Raw genomic sequence first — 20,790 nt, forward strand, 5'->3', positions numbered from 1 at the left:
ATTAAAAAAAAAAAAAATTAGCCAGGCGTGGTGGCGGGTGCTTGTTGTCCCAGCTACTCGGGAGGCTGAGGCAGAAGAATGGCATGAACCCGGGGGGCGGAGCTTGCAGTGAGCCGAGATCAGGCCACTGCACTCCAGCCTGGGCAACAGAGCAAGACTCTGTCTACCAAAAAAAAAATTTTGCTTCACAATTCTTACTCATTTCTGTATTTGTCCTTCCTGAGGTTTACTTATAATAAATAGTCACGAAAGCTTACAGCTTAGAGAGATCGAAGAGACCTTTCAGTGCAAACCTTTCTAGCCCCCACATTTGGCAGATGCAGGGTGCTCTGCATCACATGGAGCCGTGGGCAGCTGAGAGCCCAGCTGGATCTCCTGGGATCAAAACCCAGCTGTCATTTACAAGCTGCGTGATCTTGACAGGGACTTAACCTCACAGAGACTTGATCTTATCTTCAAATGGAGCAAGGAACACCTATGTCACAAGATTACTGAGAGAATTAAAAAAGATAAGATACAGAAAGAGCTTGGCATTTAGTAGGCACCCAACAAATGTTCCTTTACCTATTCAAATAGCTTTTCCGCACTTCAGATTATTTCTCTGATATAGAGTTCCTGAAGTTAGGGCTGACCATGGTGGCTCAACACTTTAGGAGGCCCATACTTTAGGAGACCAAGGCGGGAGGATCAATTAAGGCTGGGACTTCAAGACCAGACTGGGCAACATAGAGAGACCCTATCTCTACAAAAAAAATAAAAATAAAAAAGTTAGCTGGGCATAGTGGTACTTGCTTGTGGTCCCAGTTACTTGGGAGGCTGAGTGGGGAGGATCAGTGGAATATGGGAGGTCAAGACTGCAGTGAGCCATGATTGAGCCTGGATGACTGCACTCCAGCCTGAGTGACAGAGTGAGACCTTGTCTCAAAAAAATAAAAATAACAAACAAAAAAACAAAGTTGAGAAGGCCAGGTGTGGTGGCTCATGACTATAATCCTTGCACTTTGGGAGGCCAAGGCTGGTGGATCACTTGAGCCCAGGAGTTCGAGACCAGCCTGGACAACATGGCCAGACCCCATCTCTACAAAAAAATACAAAAAAATTAGCCAGGCATGGTAGTGTGTTCCTGTAGTCCCAGCTACTGTGGGAGGCTGAGGTGGGAAGATCACCTGAGCCTCCCCAGGGAGGTAGAGGCTGCAGTGGAATCATGATTGCACCACTGCACTCCAGCCTGGGTGAGACCTTGTCTCAAAACAAAAACAAAAACAACAAAACAGCCAGGCTCGGTGGCTCACACCTGTAATCCCAGCACTTTGGGAGGCCAAGGTGGGCGGATTACCTGAGGTCAGGAGTTTGAGACCAGCCTGGCCAACATGATAAAACCCCGTCTCTACTAAATATACAAAAAAATTAGCCAGGCATGGTGGCGGGCACATGTAATCCCAGCTATCTGGCAAGCTGAGGTAGGAGAATTGCTTGAACCTGGGAGGCAGAGGTTGCAGTAAGCTGAGATCACTCCCACTGCACTGAAGCCTGGGCAACAAGAGCATCTCAAAAAACAAACAAACAAACAAAAAAACCATCTCAAAAAAACAAAACAAAAAATCCAACAAAACTCCAGAAGTTGAATAATTGGATCAATTGGTATAAACATTTTTGGACCTCAATCTATATTGCCAACTCACTTTCCAAAATGATACTAATTTAACTCCTATCAGTGGCAAGTGAGATTGCCAGTCACACTACACATTTGCAAGCATAGAATATGATAATTTATTTTTTTCTGTGGGTTATTAGAAAAAGGAAAGTACGGCCGGGCGCGGTGGCTCAAGCCTGTAATCCCAGCACTTTGGGAGGCCGAGACGGGCGGATCACGAGGTCAGGAGATCGAGACCATCCTGGCTAACACGGTGAAACCCCCTCTCTACTAAAAAAAATACAAAAAACTAGCCGGGCGAGGTGGCGGGCACCTGTGGTCCCAGCTACTTGGGAGGCTGAGGCAGGAGAATGGCGTAAACCCGGGAGGCGGAGCTTGCAGTGAGCTGAGATCCGGCCACTGCACTCCAGCCTGGGCGACAGAGCGAGACTCCGTCTCAAAAAAAAAAAAAAAAAAGAAAGAAAAAGAAAAAGGAAAGTACTTTACCACCATTTTAAGTTGTATCTCTTTGATTAATCACAGGGATGAATATTTCCTTATATATATGTTGCCTGTTTTCTTTTTCTTTTTTTTTTCCAGACAGGGTCTTGCTCTGTTGTCAGACTGGAGTACAGTGGCGCAATCTCTGCTCACTGCAACCTCCGACTCCCAGGTTCAAGGGATTCTCCTACCTCAGCCTCCCAGGTAGCTGGGACTACAGGTGCACACTACCACGACCAGCTAATTTTTATATTTTTAGTAGAGACCAGGTTTCACGATGTGGCCCAGGCTGGTCTCAAACTCCTGACCTCAGGTGATCTGCTCACCTTGACCTCTCAAAGTGCTGGGATTACAGGTGTGAGCCACCTCACCCAACCTGTTCCCTGTTTTCTGATTTAACTGTTTGTGACCTCGGACCATTTGGGTATTGGTGTTTTTTCTTACCAATATATATGAATTATTTTTTATGATAAAGAAGTTAGGCCGGGCGCGGTGGCTCAAGCCTGTAATCCCAGCACTTTGGGAGGCCGAGACGGGCGGATCACGAGGTCAGGAGACCGAGACCATCCTGGCTAACACAGTGAAACCCCGTCTCTACTAAAAATACAAAAAACTAGCCGGGCGAGGTGGCGGGCGCCTGTAGTCCCAGCTACTCGGGAGGCTGAGGCAGGAGAATGGCGTAAACCCGGGAGGCGGAGCTTGCAGTGAGCTGAGATCCGGCCACTGTACTCCAGCCTGGGTGACAGAGCGAGACTCCGTCTCAAAAAAAAAAAAAAAAAAAAAAGAAGTTAACTTCTCCAGCCTTGGCAACATGGTGAGACTCTGTCTCTACTAAAAAATACAAAAACTAGCCCAGTATGGTGGCATGCGCCTGTAATCTCAGCTACTAGGGAGGCTGAGGCAGGAGAATTGCTTGAACCCAGGAAACGGAGATTGCAGTGAGCCAAGATTGTGCCACTGTACTTCAGCCTGGGTAATAAAGCAAGAGTCCGTCTCAAGAAAAAAAGAAAAGAAAAGAAAAAAAAAGGCCGGGCGTGGTGGCTCACGTCTGTAATCCCAACACTTTGGGGAGCTGAGATGGGTGGATCAACTTGAGGCCAGGAGTTGGAGATCAGCCTGGCTAACATCTTGAAATCCTGTCTCTACTAAAAACACAAAAAATCAGTTGAGTGTGGTGGTACATGCCTGAGGCTGATACAGGAGAATTGCTTGAGCCCTCGAGGCAGAAGTTGAAGTGAGCAAAAACAAAACAAAACAAAATAAAACAAAAAATAAGTTAACTTTTTTTTTTCCTTTTTTTTTGAGACGAGTCTTATTCTGTCACCCAGGCTGGAGTACAGTGGCGAGATCTCCACTCACTGCAACCTCCACCTTCTGGGTTCAAGGGATTCTCCTGCCTCAGCCTCCCAAGTAGCTGGGAGTACAGTCGCCCACCAGCACACCCAGCCAATTTTTGTACTTTTAGTAGAGACAGGGTTTCACCGTGTTGGTCAGACCGGTCCTGAACTCCCGACCTCAGATGATCCACCTGCCTCAGCCTCCCTGTCAATGGGACCTTATTTGGAAATAGGGTCTTTGCAAATACAATGAAGCTGAAGTGAACTTGTAGTGGAGAAGGGTCTCACTCTGTCACTCTGGGTCTGAGTGACAGGGTCTCAGTCTGTCACTCAGGCTGCAGTGCAGTGGCACCATCTCAGCTCACTGCAGCCTCGACCTCCCTGGGCTCAGGCATCCTCCCACAACCACCTCCGGATTAGCTGGGACTACAGGCATCCGCCACCATTTATTTGTTTATTTTGTTTATTTTTTGTAGAGACGGGATTTCCCCATGTTGCCTAGACTGGTCTCACATTTCCTGGACTCAAGCAATCCTCCTGCCTTGGCGGCCTCATAAAGTGCTGGGATTACAGATGTGAGCTACCGCACTGGGCCTAGCTGATGTCTTAATAAGAAGACAGGCACAGGGAGAACACCAAGAGACAACACTGGCAGAGATTGGAGTGATGCACCTGCAGGCAAGGGCCTCCAAGGATGGCCAGCACTACTAGAAGCTCAGTAGAAGCAAGGAAAGATTCTACCCAGAGTCTGAGAGGGAACGTGGCCCACTGATACCTTGATTTCAGACTTCTGGCCTCCAGAACGATTTCTTATTTGTGGTACCAAATTTGTGGTACTTCGTTATGGTAGCCCTGGACACTGATACACCATATTAAGGCCAAATTTTTTTTTATTAAAATTGGGACTGGACAGAAATGATTCCATGCTGAAAGTGGAAGTGCTGGGCATGTAGAGTAGGACCCAAAGTGACTCTACTTTGCAAATTACACCAAAATGAAACCCAAATGACTGGAAGATTTAAATGTAAAAAATGGGCCAGGCGTGGTGGCTCATGCCCGTAATCCCAGCTCTTTAGAAGGCAGAGGTGGGTGGATCACTTGAGGACAAGAGTTCGAGACCAGCCAGGCCAACATGGTGAAACATCCTCTCCACTAAAAATACAAAAATTAGCCAGGCGTGGTGGCAGATGCCTGTAATCCCAGCGCTTTGGGAGGCTAAGGCTGGCGGATCACCTGAGGTCAGGAGTTCAAGATCCGCCTGGCCAAAATGATGAAACCCCGTCTCTACTAAAAATACAAAAAAAATTGCCCAGTGTGGTGGCAGGTGCCTGTAATCTCAGCTACTCAGGAGGTTGAGTCAGGAGAATCACTTGAACCCGGGAGATGGAGGTCGCGGTGAGCTGAGATTGTGCCACTGCACTCCAGCCTGGGCGACAGAGTGAGACTCCATCTCAAAAACAAATAAATAAATATAAAAAAGAAAAAATGAAACCATAGGAGTACTAGAGGAAGGCTGGGCACAGTGGCTCATGCCTGTAATCCCAGCACTTTGGAAGGCCAAGGTGGGCGGATCACGAGGTTAGGAGTTCAAGACCAGCCTGGCCAATATGGGGAAACCCTGTCTCACTAAAAAATACAAAAAATGGCCGGGCGTGGTAGTGCGTGCCTATAGTCCCAGCTACTCAGGAGGCTGAGGCAGGAGAATCGCTGGAACCCGGGAAGCAGAGGTTGCAATGAGCTGAGATCAAGCCATTGCACTCCAGCACAGGTGACAGAGCAAGATTCCGTCTCAAAAAAAAGAAAAAAGAAAAAAAAAGAAGTACTACAGGAAAGCTTGAGAAGGTTAAAAAAAGGATTCAGTACAGGGGAAACTTCCATATCTAAGCATGATACGAATGCCAGAAGGCAAAAAAGAAAAGCCTGATAAATTGACCTACATGAAAGTCAATTTTCTGCATGCTAATAAATACCTTAAACAAAATCAAAGGTCAAATGATAAACTGGGAAAAAATATTTGCAATTCAATTCATAGATGAGCTGGGCGTGGTGTCTCATGCCTGTAATCCCAGCACTTTGGGAGGCGGATCACCTGAGGTCAGGAGTTTGAGACCAGCCTGGCCAAGAAGGTGAAACCCCATCTCTACTAAAAATACAAAACTTAGTGGGTGTGGTGGCAGACACCTGTAATCCCAGCTACTCGGGAGGTTGAGACAGGAGAATCGCTTAAACGGAAGGCAGAGGTTGCAGTGAGATGGCACTATTGCACTCCAGCCTGGGTGACAAGAGCAAGACTCTTTCAAAAAAAAAATAATAATAAGTAAATACAATTCACAGATGAAGGACTGGTTTCCCTAATGTAAAAAGAGCTCCAAAAATCAATTAAGAAGAAACCAAGAACCCCACAGACAAATAGTCAGGACTGGGATAGTTAGGATATGAATAGGCAATTCACATAAAGGAACATGCAAATAAATCAAATATACAAAAAGAGAGCCACCATCATAGTAAGAGAAACTACACTGAGAGACCACTTCGCACCTGACAGTTTGGGCAAAGTCAAAAAATGTAGCCAGGTGTGGTGGCAGGCCTGTAGTCCCAATTATCCAGGAGGCTGAGGTGAAAGGATCCCGTGAACCCAGGAGTTTGAGCCCAGTCTGGGCAATACGGGGAGCTCTCTTCCCACAAAAGGTTTGATAACTGATTCCAATGTGTTTTTGGTATATTCTTGACTAAGAAGGGCAGTCAGTTAAGACCACATCACTGGGTGACCTCTTAGGGTTCTTTGCAATGCTGGGACTTTGTGAACCATTGTAATTGCTCCTAGCATTATTCCCACCTGTTAGCATTATCTGAGCGTCAAGACGTCAGGTGCTTTAGAAAATTGAACAATTGGGCAGGGCGCAGTGGCTCACATCTGTAATCCCATCACTTTGGGAGGCTGAGGCGGGAGGATCACTTGAGCCCAGGAGGAATTTGGGACCAGCCTGAGCAACACAGTGGGACCCTGTCTGTATTTTTTATTTTTGAAATATAATTTTTTTTTAAGTTTAAAAAAAGAAAGAGGAGCAATCGTAGAGTGGCTAACAATAGTGTAATGGTTAACTCCCTTGGTTTGATTCTTGGTTCTGCCACTTGCTACCTGTGCAAAATTGGGTAAACCATTTAACTTCTGAACCTCAGTTTTATTTTCTGTAAAATGGGTATAACATAGTTCTTACCTCGTAGGGTTGTTATGGAGAATTAATGAGTTTAAAAATGCACAGCATTTAGAACAGTGGCTGGCACATGGTAAGCACCATGTAAGTGTTAGCAGGGTAACCCTAAAGTCTGAAAGTATAGATAATTTTAGTATGTATTAGCAACAGACCATTTATTCTGAAAATTCCTCTGTGTTTCCAGACTTGGTAGCCACCCTATATATACTAGGTACTTTAAAAATACATTATCTTGTATCTGGGTGTGGTGGCTCACTCCTGTAATGCCAGCAATTTGGGAGGTCAAGGCTGGTGGATCACTTGAATCCAGGAGTGCAAGACCAGCTTGGGCAACATGGTGAAATCCCGTCTCTACAAAAAATACAAAAAATTAGCCAGGTGTGGTGGTGTGCCCCTGTAGTCCCAGCTACTCATGAGGCTGAGGTGGGAGGATCACCTGAGCCCAGAAAGTGGAGGTTGCAGTGAGCCAAGATGGTGCCACTGCACTACAGCCTGGGTGACGGAGCAAGACACTGTCTCAAGAAATAAATAAGCATAAATACGTACATACATACATACATACATACACTATTTTCTTTAATCCTCCCAATAGTCCTATAAGGTTGGTTTTATCTCCATTTTACCAATAAGGAAACAAGGCATCAGAAAGTGAAGTTACTTGCCTAATGTCCAACAGCTAGTGAGGGCTAGAGACAAGGTTCACACTGCTCAAGTTCTTTTCACTCCAGCTGCTCTGTCATCTTAGGCCATCTCCTCTGGTGTGCCTGTCTCAGTTGCCCAAGTCATCCTTTGGTCCACGGAGGATGGAAAAATCCAGCCCAATTCCAGATGCCGGGCCCCAGCCAGAGCTCCTGCCTGACTCTGATGCTGCCACATGATAGGCTGATTTATAGAGAAGTAGGGGAGCATTCCCCACACCCAGCGTCACCCTGATGCAGGATTCCTAAGGTGGAGGGAGAAGCAGGCTGGCAGCTCCACCTCCTGAGAAGTTGGTGGGGGCTGGGGGAAAGGGCAGGGGAGAGAAAGGCCACTGACGCCCCACGGAGAGATGCCAGGGCTTACATTTACACTGGGGCGTAAACATAGCGGCCCCACAATTCCTTCTAACTCTGTCCCTTGGGTAAGCCCCAGAGTCTCCTAAGTGCATCCACGCAGGCTTGTTTTAAGGCACCACCGACGTGAGCAAAGTGTGCAGTGACCTTTTCTAAATAGATCTCATTGGGCTGTGACTTTGAAAGCAGGCCAAAGGCCCCAACCCAAAATAGACAGCCTACTGCCCTGTTATTTTCATGGCTTAAAAAAAAAAACAAACCCTCCAAAGCAAAGCAAGTATTTTTATCACAGGCCTCTCTTAGAATAGCAACACCTATTTACTTGGAGGGAGGAGACTGCCGGGACAGTTTCAAAGCTGGGCGACTATTCCGGACAGGGTGGATGAGCACGCACACAGGGAATCCTCCTACCCATCACAGGGCCTGGCCGGCTCCAGTACCTCTACCTCCAGTACTTACACACAGGTCCCAGACCACCCCACACCGTGCACCTCATTTTTTTTTTTTTTTTTTTTTTTTTGAGGCGGAGTCTTGCTTTGTCGCCCAGGCTGGTGTGTAGTAGCTGAGATCTTGGCTCATTGCAACCTCTGCTTCCTGGGTTCAAGCGATTTTTGTGTCTCAGCCTCCCTAGTAGCTGGGATTATAGGCACCTGCCACCATACCCATCTAATTTTTTTATTTTTATTTTTAGTGGAGACAGTTTTGCCATGTTGGCCAGGCTGGTCTTGAACTCCTGACCTCAGGTGATCCACCCATCTTGGCCTCCCAAAGTGCTGGGATTACAGACGTGAGCCACCGCACCCAGCCATACCTCTCTTTCTAAAAGGCTTCTGCTCCTCCAGGTCCTGACCACAGGCTTTGCTTTCATATTTGGAGCTGCAGCCCTCAGACCCTTTACTTCCCTCCACCACTAAAATTCAGATCTTCTTAGGGCCGGAGGCTCACCAAATCTAAAGAACATACATCAGCCATGAATAATCAGTCGTAGCTGAATTTTTATTAAGCACCACAGAATGCCAGGGACCACACTAAGCATTTCTCGTGTATTATCTCACTGAATTTTTAGGCCTGCTCTATGAGGTTGGGCTATTTTTTTTTTTTTTTTTTTTTTGAGACGGAGTCTTGCTCTGTCGCCCAGGCTGGAGTGCAGTGGCGCAATCTCGGCTCACTGCAAGCTCCGCCTCCCGGGTTTATGCCATTCTCCTGCCTCAGCCTCCCGAGTAGCTGGGACTACAGGTGCCCGCCACCACGCCCGGCTAGTTTTTTTGTTTTGTTTTGTTTTGTTTTGTTTTGAGACGGAGTCTCGCTCTGTCGCCCAGACTGGAGTGCAGTGGCGCGATCTCGGCTCACTGCAAGCTCCGCCTCCCGGGTTCACGCCATTCTCCTGCCTCAGCCTCCGGAGTAGCTGGGACTACAGGCGCCTGCCACCACGCCCGGCTAATTTCTTTTTGTATTTTTAGTAGAGACGGGGTTTCACCGTGTTAGCCAGGATGGTCTCGATCTCCTGACCTCGTGATCCGCCCGCCTCGGCCTCCCAAAGTGCTGGGATTACAGGCTTGAGCCACCGCGCCCGGCCTAGGTTGGGCTATTAACAGTTCTATTTTACATAAGGTAAGACTGAAACTTAGATTAAGTCATTTGCCCAGAATCACACAGTTAAGCAGAGGAAAAGCTTGGAGATCTGAACCCAGGCTTAATGACTCCTGGCTGTGAGCTTTGGATCATTCTTTGATCATTGTAGGATTTTATCTTATTTTATTTTAGAGACAGGGTCTTGCTCTGTCACCCAGACTGGAGTGCAGTGATGCAATCATGGCTCACTGGCTGGGCATGGTGGCTCTTGCCTATAATCCCAACATTCTGGGAGGCTGAAGTAGAGGATTGCTTGAGCTCTGGAGTTTGAGATAAGCCTGGGCAACATGGCAAAACCCCATTACTACAATACAAAGAAAAAAATATTAAAATTGGCTGGGTAGGTGCAGCAAACCACCATGGCACATGTATTACCTATGTAACAAGCCTACATGTTCTGCACGTGCATCCCATTTTTTTGTTTTTGTTTTTTGTTTTTTTCTAGAAGAAGAAATTTAAAAAAAAGAAAGAAAGAAAAACGAAACACTAAAAATGCTTAATAGTGAAAAAAAATTAGCTGGGCATGGTGGCACATGCCTATAGACCCAGTTACTCAGGAGGCTGAGGTGGAGGATTTCTTAAACTTGGGAGTTCAAGGCTGCAGTGAGCAATGTTCAAGCCCCTGCACTCCAGCCTGGGTGATAGAGACCCTATCTCAAAAAAAAAAAAAAAAAAAAAAAAAAAAAAAGAAAGAAAAGAAAATAAACACTAGTTTATTTTGAGAAAAATAAATAGGAGAAAGCTCTCACTGTCTCTGGTAGGGGCAGTGTGGTTTGGTGGTTAATGACACATACTCTAGAGTCAGGCTGCCTGAATTTAAATCTGAGCACTGCTACTTTCTAGCTGTGTGACCCTGGGTCATCTATGGAGTGTCTCTGTGCCTTTGCTTTTTTACCTATAGAATAGTAGCATCTATCTCATATGATAGACCTGAGGATAAACATGTGAAAAGTGCTCAGGAAACTGAGGCTCAGAGAGGGATAGTGATTTGTCCAAGGTCACAGAGCATAGTGACTGGTAGAGCTAGAATTCAAACCTATGAATTTCCAATTCCAAAGCCTGTGCTTCTCTAAGGATATTTATGAGTCTACCACTTTCTCTCTCCAATGGTTCCTCCAACCTCAACATTCTGAGATGAGTTACTAAGGAAAAATATTCTCTCTGTGGCATTTCTTCTGTTTTTTGCCTTGAAGTAAAAGCTGTTGGCTACCAACATCATCTCTAAATGAAATGAGGTTTTCCTTCTCAGGACACACAAATGGTTACATTAAAGGTGGAGCTGGCCGGGCGCGGTGGCTCACGCCTGTAATCCCTGCACTTTGGGAGGCCGAGGCGGGCGAATCACGAGGTCAGGAGATCGAGACCATCCTGGCTAACACGGTGAAACCCCGTCTCTACTAAAATACAAAAAATTAGCCGGGCGCGGTGGCGGGCGCCTGTAGTCCCAGCTACTCGGGAGGCTGAGGCAGGAGAATAGCGCGAACCTGGGAGGCGGAGCTTGCAGTGAGCCGAGATGGTGCCACTGCACTCCAGCCTGGGCGACAGAGTGAAGACTCCGCCTCAAAAAAAAAAAAAAAAAAAGGTGGAGCTGGTCTCTGCTACCTGTACTAGCTGGCAGTCCTCTGCCTACCCTCACGTTTTCTCTGAGCAATTCAGCAAATGCCTATTAGGTGCCCATTCTACCTTGAGGACAGTGCTAACTGTTAAGAAATTATTAGAGCTCTTCAAGCAGGAGGGCAAAAGTTGTGTGGAGATGGAGATGGCACTAACATGTACTCAGCCCCTACTGTATGCCAGGCACATGGAATCTTCAGAACAACCCACTTTTTCTTTTTCTTTTCTTTTCTTTTTTTTTTTTTTTTTGAGATGGAGCCTCACTTTGCCACTCCGGCTGGAGTGCAGTGTCACGATCTTGGCTCCCTGCAACTTCTGCCTCCTGGGTTTAAGCAATTCTCCAGCCTCAGCCTCCTGAGTAGCTGGGATTACAGGTGCGCATCACCATGCCTGGCTAATTTTTGTATTTTTAGTAGAGATGAGGTTTCACCATGTTGGCCAGGATTGTCTCCAACCCCTGACCTCAGGTGATTCGCCTGCCTTGGCCTCCCAAAGTGCTAGGATTACAGGCATGAGCCCGGCCAGCCACTTTTTCTTTTTTTGTGTCTTTGAGACAGGGTCTGGCTCTGTCACCCAGGCTGGAGTGCAGTGGTGCCATCTCTGCTCACTGCAAGCTCCGCCTCCCGGGTTCACGCCATTCTCCTGCTTCAGCCTCCCGAGTAGCTGTGACTACAGGTGCCTGCCACCTGGCCTGGCTAATTTTTTTTTTTGTATTTTTAGTAGAGACGGGGTTTCACCGTGTTAGCCAGGATGGTCTCAATCTCCTGACCTCGTGATCCACCCGCCTCGGCATCCCAAAGTGAGCCACTATACTGGGCCAACTAATTTTTTTTTTGTATTTTTCGTAGAGACATGGTTTGACCATGTTGCCCAGGCTGGTCTTGAACTCCTGACCTTAAGCAATCCACACATCTTGGACTCCCAAAGTGCTGGGATTACAGGTATGAGCCACCAGGCCCGGCCAACAACCCACTTTCTAAACTATGTGGAATTTCCTGAGTATCACCTGTGAAGTAGGTATTATTCCCATTTTATAGCTGATAAACTAGAAGGTCTGCAAGAAGAATTTCCTCGAAGCCACATGGGTTGTAAGAGAGAAATTGCATCTCACACCCAAAATTTATAATCTAAAAATTATCCCTGGACCTTAGCATCAAAGTGACCTGGGAGCTTGTTAGAAATGCTCAATCTTGGCCAGGCATGGAGGCTCATGCCTGTAATCCCAACACTTTGAGAGGCCAAGATGGGAGGATCACTTGAGGCCAGGAGTTTGAGACCAGCCTGGCCAACATGGTGAAACTTTGCCTCTACTAAACACATAAAAATCAGCCTGGCATGATGGCACGTGCCTGTAGTTGCAGCTACTCGGTAGGCGGAGGCGGGAGAATCGCTTGGAGGCGGAGGTCGCAGTGAGCCGAGATCATGCCACTGCACTCCAACCTAGGCTCCAGAGCAAGACTCTGTCTCAAAAAAATAAAGCACAATCTCAGGCTGCCCTCAGACTTGCTGGATCAGAAACTGCCTTTTATAGGACCCTGCAATGATTCTCGTGCACATTAAGGTTTGAGAAGTACTTCTTTAGTGACAAGGAAAGGCAAGGAGATACAGGGAAAGCCACCAAGGGCCTGGCAAGAGTGGCAGTCAGCAAAGCAACCCCAGCGGTCAAGACTTGGGAGGGTTAAGGCCTGTGGCAAATGAACTCCTTCTCTCCTGACCTCAGTCTCTTTTCTACTTTTTGTGATGGGACTGCAGCGCTGATAGCTTTCTCTGTGCTTTTCAAACTCTGTGCTGATGTGCCCCAAATGAGCTGGGTATAGTAGCAGCTTTCTCGTGTTTATTCCCTAAGTTCAAAAATAGTTTGACTTCAAACCTCAACTTGAATGGAAAGGAAATCCTAAATTTAAGTAACACATATCAAACACTGGCATATGAGCTTCGCGATGGGTGGCCAACCATGCCAGTTTGCCCAGGACTAAGGGGTTTCATAGGATGCAGGAATTTCACTGCTAAAACTAGAATAGTCCTGGGCAAACTGGGATGGTTGGTCACCATATCCCTCTTTTCAGCTTCTCAAATGAACATATAGGCAATTCCTTATTTAACACGGTGCTTCTAACACTGGCTGCACATTGGAATCACCTGGGCACTTTTGGAAAAATAAGAATGTCTACTCACTAACGCAGATGAATTAAATCAGAACCTCTGGGGGTAGGGACTGGGCATTGTTATATAAAAAAATTTTCCCATATGATTTTTTTTTTGTGTGTGTGTTTGTGTGTGACAGAGTCTCGCTCTATGGCCCAGGCTGGAATGCAGTGACACAATCTCAGTTCACCACAACCTCTGCCTTCCAGGTTCCAGCGATTCTCCTGCCTCAGCCTCCTGAGTAGCTGAGATTACAGAGGCTCACCACCGCCCCTGGCTAATTTTTGTATTTTTAGTAGAGACGGGGTTTCGCCATGTTGACCAAGCTGGTCTCGTACTCCTGGCCTCAAGTGATCCGCTGGCCTCAGCCTGCTGAAGTGCTGGAATTACAGGCATGAGTCACCACACCCAGCTCCCATGTGATTTTGATGTGTAGCTAAAGTTGAGAGCCAATGCTCCTCCTGAAGTCGTCTTTCGCTCTGAGTAGCACATTTTATTTTATTTTTTCAGGAACGTGAAAAATTGACTGAAGAAAGGAAAAAGGAAAAGGGGCCAACCTTTACTGAATCCATGCCTTTCACCCTGGTCAGCACCCAAGTGCCAGAAGATGTAGTATCTGTGAAGTAGGGGTTATTTGTGCCAATTATGCAGATAAACACTGAGGATCAGAGAAGTTCTTAACCTGGCAGAGGTCACACAACTAGGAATTAGTGGTGAACTGTGATTCCCAGTCTGTCTCTTCATACTAAGGCCAAGACAAGAATATGCAAAACTAATTGCTAATGGTAGAGGTCAGAGGTACGCAGATGGGAGAGAGGCACGAGCTAGCTTGTCAGGGGGCTGGAGGTGTTCTAAATCTTGATATTAGTGGTTGTTGCAGGGGTATGCAAGATGTAAACATCTCTGAGCTGTATGTGGAAAATAAATGCACTTTAAGTTTACCATGGTATGTTACACCTAAAAGTCTGTAAGTTCTTCAGCCGACAGTGACCTTGCCGTAGGCCCCTCTAGTTGACCCTGGAGGTCTGCACGGGCTGTGGACTGAAGAAGGCAAAGGCTGTGGAGTCAGAAGGAACTGGATTCCAGTCTAGCTCATGACGTTGGGCAAGTCACTGGACATGGTAAATTGAGGGAGCAATACCTACCTAACTGGGTTAATCTTGAGGCCTAAGGAAGAAAATACATGTCCAGTCTCTAGCACAGGGCTTGGCACAGGACAGAAGAGGCAATTCCTAAGTGGTCAGTAAATGGTGGCTTTAAGCCATCTTTAAGACATCTGCCCTGTCAGAGGGATACAGAGTTGGAGCCTTCTTGGGGTAACAGGAGCAGCTGAGGAATGGGAACCCCTAGGGACAGAGCATTTACAGAACTTGTTCTAGGCCTTCCTACCCTGTTGAAGAGATCACATGGAGAAGCCAAGTTGAGAGAGAGGCCTGATGTCCCAGTGCCCTAGCTGAGCCCAGCCTTTGAGCTGTCCCCAACAGGGTGCCAACCGTGTGTGTGAGCTGTTTTGGACAGTCCAGCCCAAGTGAGACCCTGGATAATGCTGTTCCTGCCAATGTCATGTGGAGCAGAGCCTGGTCAATCCACAGAATCTCAAGAGGTAATGCATGGATATTGTTTTAAGCCATTAAATTTTGGGGACAAGCAAAACAGGAATTGCTATCTAGAGTAGGAGGGTTCCAATAATCAACACCAAAAACATGTGCCATTGGCTTCGGAACAGAGCAGTGGGCAGAGGCCAGACAGGCCCCAAGGGGATTGTTATTGGAACATGGAAGGTCTGTGAATGTAACTGTAATAGGGCCTTTGCCTGACACAGGGCAGATCAATGTGCTGAGACACTAGGTTGCAGCAGAGGAAGAGGTTTAGTGGTATGGCTGGCTAATGAGGCGATGAGAGGAAACCTCAAATCTGTCTCTCCAAGGAATTTCAGGATAGAGTTTCTAAGGGGTTTGGAGTAGGCCAAAGTGTGGAGATTGTCAATTGGTGGAAGAGTGCAGGGTGAAGTCATGGCACAGGGAGATGAAGAACCTGTTTTTATGCTGGTCTGGTTCCTCCCTGGGGTCTTCAAACTGATTGGCGTCTGCTGTTCCACTGGAAAGTCAGGATCTACTTGAGCAATTTTTTTTTTTTTTTTTTTTGAGACAAAATCTCACTCTGTCACCCAGGCTGGAGTGCAATGGCCACGATCTCAGCTCGCTGCAACCTTTGCCTCCTGGGTTCATGTGATTCTCCTGCCTCAGCCTCCCGAGTAGCTGAGATTACAGGCATGCGCCACCACGCCCGGCTAATTTTGTATTTTTAGTAGAGACAGGGTTTCTCCATGTTGGTCAGGCTGGTCTCAAACTCCCGACCTCAGGTGATCCACCTGCCTCAGCCTCCCAAAGTGCTAGGATTACGGGCATGAGCCACCACACCCGGACTTGCTTAAGCAATTCTTTTTTTTTTTTTTTTTTTTTTGAGACAGAGTCTCGCTCTGTCGCCCAGGCTGGAGTGCAGTGGCGCGATCTCGGCTCACTGCAAGCTCCGCCTCCCGGGTTCACGCCATTCTCCTGCGTCAGCCTCCCGAGTAGCTGGGACTACAGGCGCCCACAACCGCGCCCGGCTAATTTTTTGTATTTTTAGTAGAGACGGGGTTTCACCGTGGTCTCGATCTCCTGACCTTGTGATCCGCCCGCCTCGGCCTCCCAAAGTGCTGGGATTACAGGCGTGAGCCACCGCGCCCGGCTGCTTAAGCAATTCTTAAACAAAAGCTTTGTGATTCTTATGTCAGAGATCCTATCTATCTTAAGTGGGTCAAAGTGCAGCCTGATTAATGTTAATTATAACTGTATTTCTGTCCAGAATTCTTGTTAACCCTGTGAAGACAGCTGAATGAGGAAATTGTTATTGGAGGCTGAGTAAAGGGGACCTGACTTATTCACTGGCAGAATGTTTTAGTAAAACTGTTCCCTGCGATAACGTGAGCACTAAAACATACCTCATGAACTTGCTGATTTGGCTGACGCAGGATGTTGATCGCACCAACTGGTTCGTTTTTTTTCTTTTTTTTTTTTTTTTTTGGAGATGGAGTTTTGCTCTTGTTGCCCAGGCTGGAGTGCAATGGTGTGATCTCAGCTCACTGCAACCTCCGCCTCCCTGGTTCAAGCAATTCTCCTGCCTCAGCCTCCCAAGTAGCTGGGATTACAGGCATGTGCCACCACGCCTGGCTAATTTTGTATTTTTAGTAGAGACAGGGTTTCGCCATGTTGTCAGGCTGGTCTCGAACTCCCAACCTCAGGTGATCCGCCCACCTTGGCCTCCCAAAGTGCTGGGATTACAGGCGTGAGCAACTGCTTCTCACCAATTGGTTCATTTTAGCTGCATAGCAGGAGGTATGGATAGACAGATGAACTGAAGAAGGAATTGTTCAGGATTAAAGCAGAACCTAAAGAAAAAGTTTCTAGCCCCAAACTTGCTGGATTGGAAAAAACAACTGTTTCTTGTTCTTAATCTTAACAGCCCAGTAAAAATTCTCCCGGAAAACAAAAACCTGAAGGGATGGCCAGACACGATGGCTCATGCCTGTAATCCTAGCACTTTGGGAGGCCTAGGTGGAAGGATCGCCTGAGGCCAGGAGTTTGAGGTTACAGAGAGCCCCAATTGCACTATTTCACTCCAACCCCGGGGGGACAGAGTGAGATCCTGTTTTTTAAAAAAAGGAAAAAAAATGTGGATTACAGGTGTGGATTATAGGGGAGAAACCTGGTGCTAAAGATCAAATCCAGGGAACTTCTAGTAAAACGTGGCCTCAGGGTCAAGACCAAATCAGTGACACAGCTATAAGACCCTTTTGTTGCTACTTCGGAAAGATTTAAGCATTTGCCAGGTGGATCCTCTCAGCTAGATAAAAAGGCCTCTAAGAATCTTTAGGGAATTTTTCCTCAGCAGTATATGCAGGGTCCAAAGCAGAAAAGGCTTGTCTCAGAAAGAAATTAAGGGTGGCTTTTGTCTAATGCAGTGGATTATAATCTGATACATAGGAAACTCACAACATTTTTAATTGTACTAGCTTGACTGAAAGGAACAGAGACTTTTTTTTTTTTCTTTTGAGATAGACTCTCACTCTTTGTCCAGGTTGGAGTGCAGTGGCGGAATTTCCGCTCACTGCAACCTCCACGTCCCGGGTTCAAGCGATTCTTCTGCCTCAGCCTCCCACATAGCTGGGACTACAGGTGCATGCCACTATGCCTGGCTAATTTTTGTATTTTTAGTAGAGATGGGGTTTTGCCATATTGGCCAGGCTGGTCTTGAACTCCTGACCTCATGATCCGACCACCTTGGCGTCCCAAAGTGCTGGGATTACAGGCGTGAGCCACCATGCCCAGTGGAACAGAGACATTTTAAAACAAAAAGTAGCCTTTGTGGCCCCAACTCCCTAAGTGCGGGAAGCCAGCAAACATGGTCATTTCTTATGGAAAAGAAGGATGACTCAGAGGGTGGAGCCAAGAGCCTAACAGGACCATTCCCAGGAAGCTGACCCAGGACTTTCATCAACATTTCCTACCCTTGGATCAGGGAGGATTGTACCCCGTGGAATTTCAGAATGGCCACGGACCTGTGACTATCCTAGGTCTCCTGCTTTTGAACGGGAGTGTGTATCGGGGCGCCCGGGTTCCTGTTTCATCATCCTACGTTGGGTCTATAGGGGAAGAGAACTTGTCTCTTTAGTTCACAGGTCTTCAGAGCAGGAGGAGCCACACCCAAAGGCCTCAGCAACAACTGGATGAGATTTAGTATGATGAGTAACTTCAAGCCTAGGCCTGAGGCTGAATTGGGGTGAGACTCTGGGAGTTATGGGAGGTAAGGGGAAGTTCCTTTTGCATGTGAGACAGGCTTTGGGGACCAGGTAGTAGACTATGGTGGCTAGTCTCCAAAGATGGCCCAATGACTCATGCTTCCCTGTGTGCATGCCTTTGTGCAGTCCACTCCCACATCATATCTGGGCTGGTTCTGTGACCTACTTTAACCAACAGAAAGCAGCAGATATGATGGATGCCATGCCAGCTCTGGACCTAAGAATTAAGGCGGCCTGGTAGTGTCAGCCTTTACTGTCTGGAAGACCCTGAGCGACCATGTAAGAAGCCTGTTTACCTTGTGCTCGTAAGACCACATGGAAAGGCCTTGGGTAGGGGAGAAGCCCTGGAACTATCTGGAAAAAGACAGGTGCAGCCTTTCTGATCTGGCTGAGTTCAGACCTCTAGCCACCCCACCAACCTGCCTGACATGAGAATGCCATCTTGGATGTTCTAGCACAATTGAGTCCCTGGATGATATGGTGTAGAGCAGAACTGACCTCAGATTACCTGAGTCAACCCACAGAGTCATGAGAAGAGAATACAATGGTGGTATATTTTTGAGTGTGTGTGGGTTTTTTGTTGTTGTTTGTTTTTTGAGATAGAGTCTCACTCTTTCATCCAGGCTGGAGTGCAGTGGCACGATCTCGGCTTACTGAAACCTCTGCCTCCTGGGTTTAAGCAATTCTCCTGCCTCAGCCTCCTGAGTAGCTTGGACTGCAGGTGCCTGCCACCATGCCTGGCTAATTTTTTTTTTTTTTTTTTTTTTTTTTGAGATGGAGTCTTGCTCTGTCACCCAGGCTTGAGTGCAGTGGCGTGATCTCGGCTCACTGCAAGTTCCACCTGCCGGGTTCACACCATTCTCTGTCCTCAGCCTCCCCAGCAGCTGGGACTACAGGTGCATGCTGCCACACCCAGCTAATTTTTGTATTTTTAGTAGAGACGGGGTTTCACCATGTTAGCCAGGATTATCTCAATCTCCTGACCTTGTGATCCGCCTGCCTCGGCCTCCCAAGGTGCTGGGATTACAGGCGTGAGCACCACGCCTGGCCTAATTTTTGTATTTTTAGTAGAGATGGGGTTTCACCATGTTGGCCAAGCTGGTTTTGAACTCCTGACCTCAAGTGATCCACCTGCCTCGGCCTCCCAAAGTGCTGAGATTACAGGCATGAGCAACTGTGCCCAGTCAATGGAGGTATTTTGAAGCCACTCAGTTTTGGGATAGTTTGTTATACAGCAGTAAACAACTAAAATGCCATTGGCCAAATCCAATCAGAAATTAAAGAACAAAAAGCCCACTAAAAGCGTGCTTATAATCATCTTCCAGAAGCAGAGAGTGGAATGGGGAAGGGTGGGGAGTGGATCTGGACAGGTGAACTGAAGATAACCAACACCGGTCCTGAAGGCTTAGATACGGGGTAAGAGACAGGGATTCCTGGGTTTGTGACATTCGGAATTGGAAGGATTGTGAGACCTTTGATGAAGCAGGGATGACTGGACAACAACCACGTTTTAGGGGGAAAGGCCTGATTTCTATTCTGGATATATTGAGGTTGAGAGGCTTTGAGACACTCACATGGAAATGTCAAAGGAGAGGACTGTGAGAACTGTCAGCTACAAAGCTGGGAACCGTAGCTGAGGGTGAAGTTGCCCAGAGCAAAAGGCCAGGGTGAGATGAGAAGAGGGCCAAGGACTGAGCTCTGAGGAACCCAAGTATTTAACAGTCAAGCCAGCAAAGGAGACAGAGAAGGGACAACCAGAGAGGTAGGATCAAAAATGAGGATTGTGCAATGTCAGGGAAGCCATGAAAAGAAGATGATAAAAGAGAGCAGTCAATGACATCTTTTTTTTCTTTTTTTTTTTTTTTGAGATGGAGTCTCGCTCTGTAGCCCAGGCTGGAGCACAGTGGCCCGATCTCGGCTCACTACAAGCTCTGCCTCCCAGGTTCACGTCATTCTCCTGCCTCAGCCTCCTGAGTAGCTGGGACTACAGGTGCCCGCCACCATGCCCGGCTAATTTTTTTGTATTTTTGGTAGAGACGGGGTTTCACCATGTTAGCCAGGATGGTCTCGATCTCCTGACCTCATGATCCACCCGCCTTGGCCTCCCAAAGTGCTGAGATTACAGGTGTGAGCCACTGTGCCTGGCCAGTCAATGACATCTTACACTGCTCAGAGGTCAAGTCAGAAGAGGATTGAGGGCCAGGTGCAGTGGCTCACACCTGTAATCCCAACACTTTGGGAGGCTGAGGCAGGAGGATCACTGGAGCCCAGGAGTTTGAGACCAGCAACATGGTGAGACCCTGTCTCAAAAATAAATAGATAGATAGGACCAAAGGATCCATCGAGGTTGGTGGCCTTCAGGAAAGCCATTCCAGTTTTCTGGGGCTCAGTAAAGTGAGCACTCACTCCCTTAATAGGCAGCATGAAATGAGTGGGCCCATAAAATGGGGCCCGCTGGCCGGGCGCAGTGGCTCAAGCCTGTAATCCCAGCACTTTGGGAGGCCGAGACGGGCGAATCACGAGGTCAGGAGATCGAGACCATCCTGGTTAACACGGTGAAACCTCATCTCTACTAAAAAAATACAAAAAACTAGCCGGGCGAGGTGGCGGGCGCCTGTAGTCCCAGCTACTCGGGAGACTGAGGCAGGAGAATGGCGTAAACCTGGGAGGCGGAGCTTGCAATGAGCTGAGATCCGGCCACTGTACTCCAACCTGGGCGGCAGAGCGAGACTCCGTCTCAAAAAAAAATAAATAAATAAAATAAAATGGGGCCCGCAGAAGAGCTGGGGCTATTTCCAAAGAGGGAATCCAGATGGCCAGC

Source organism: Macaca fascicularis, chromosome 2, assembly GCF_037993035.2.
Source record: "Macaca fascicularis isolate 582-1 chromosome 2, T2T-MFA8v1.1".
Lineage (NCBI taxonomy): Eukaryota > Metazoa > Chordata > Mammalia > Primates > Cercopithecidae > Macaca > Macaca fascicularis.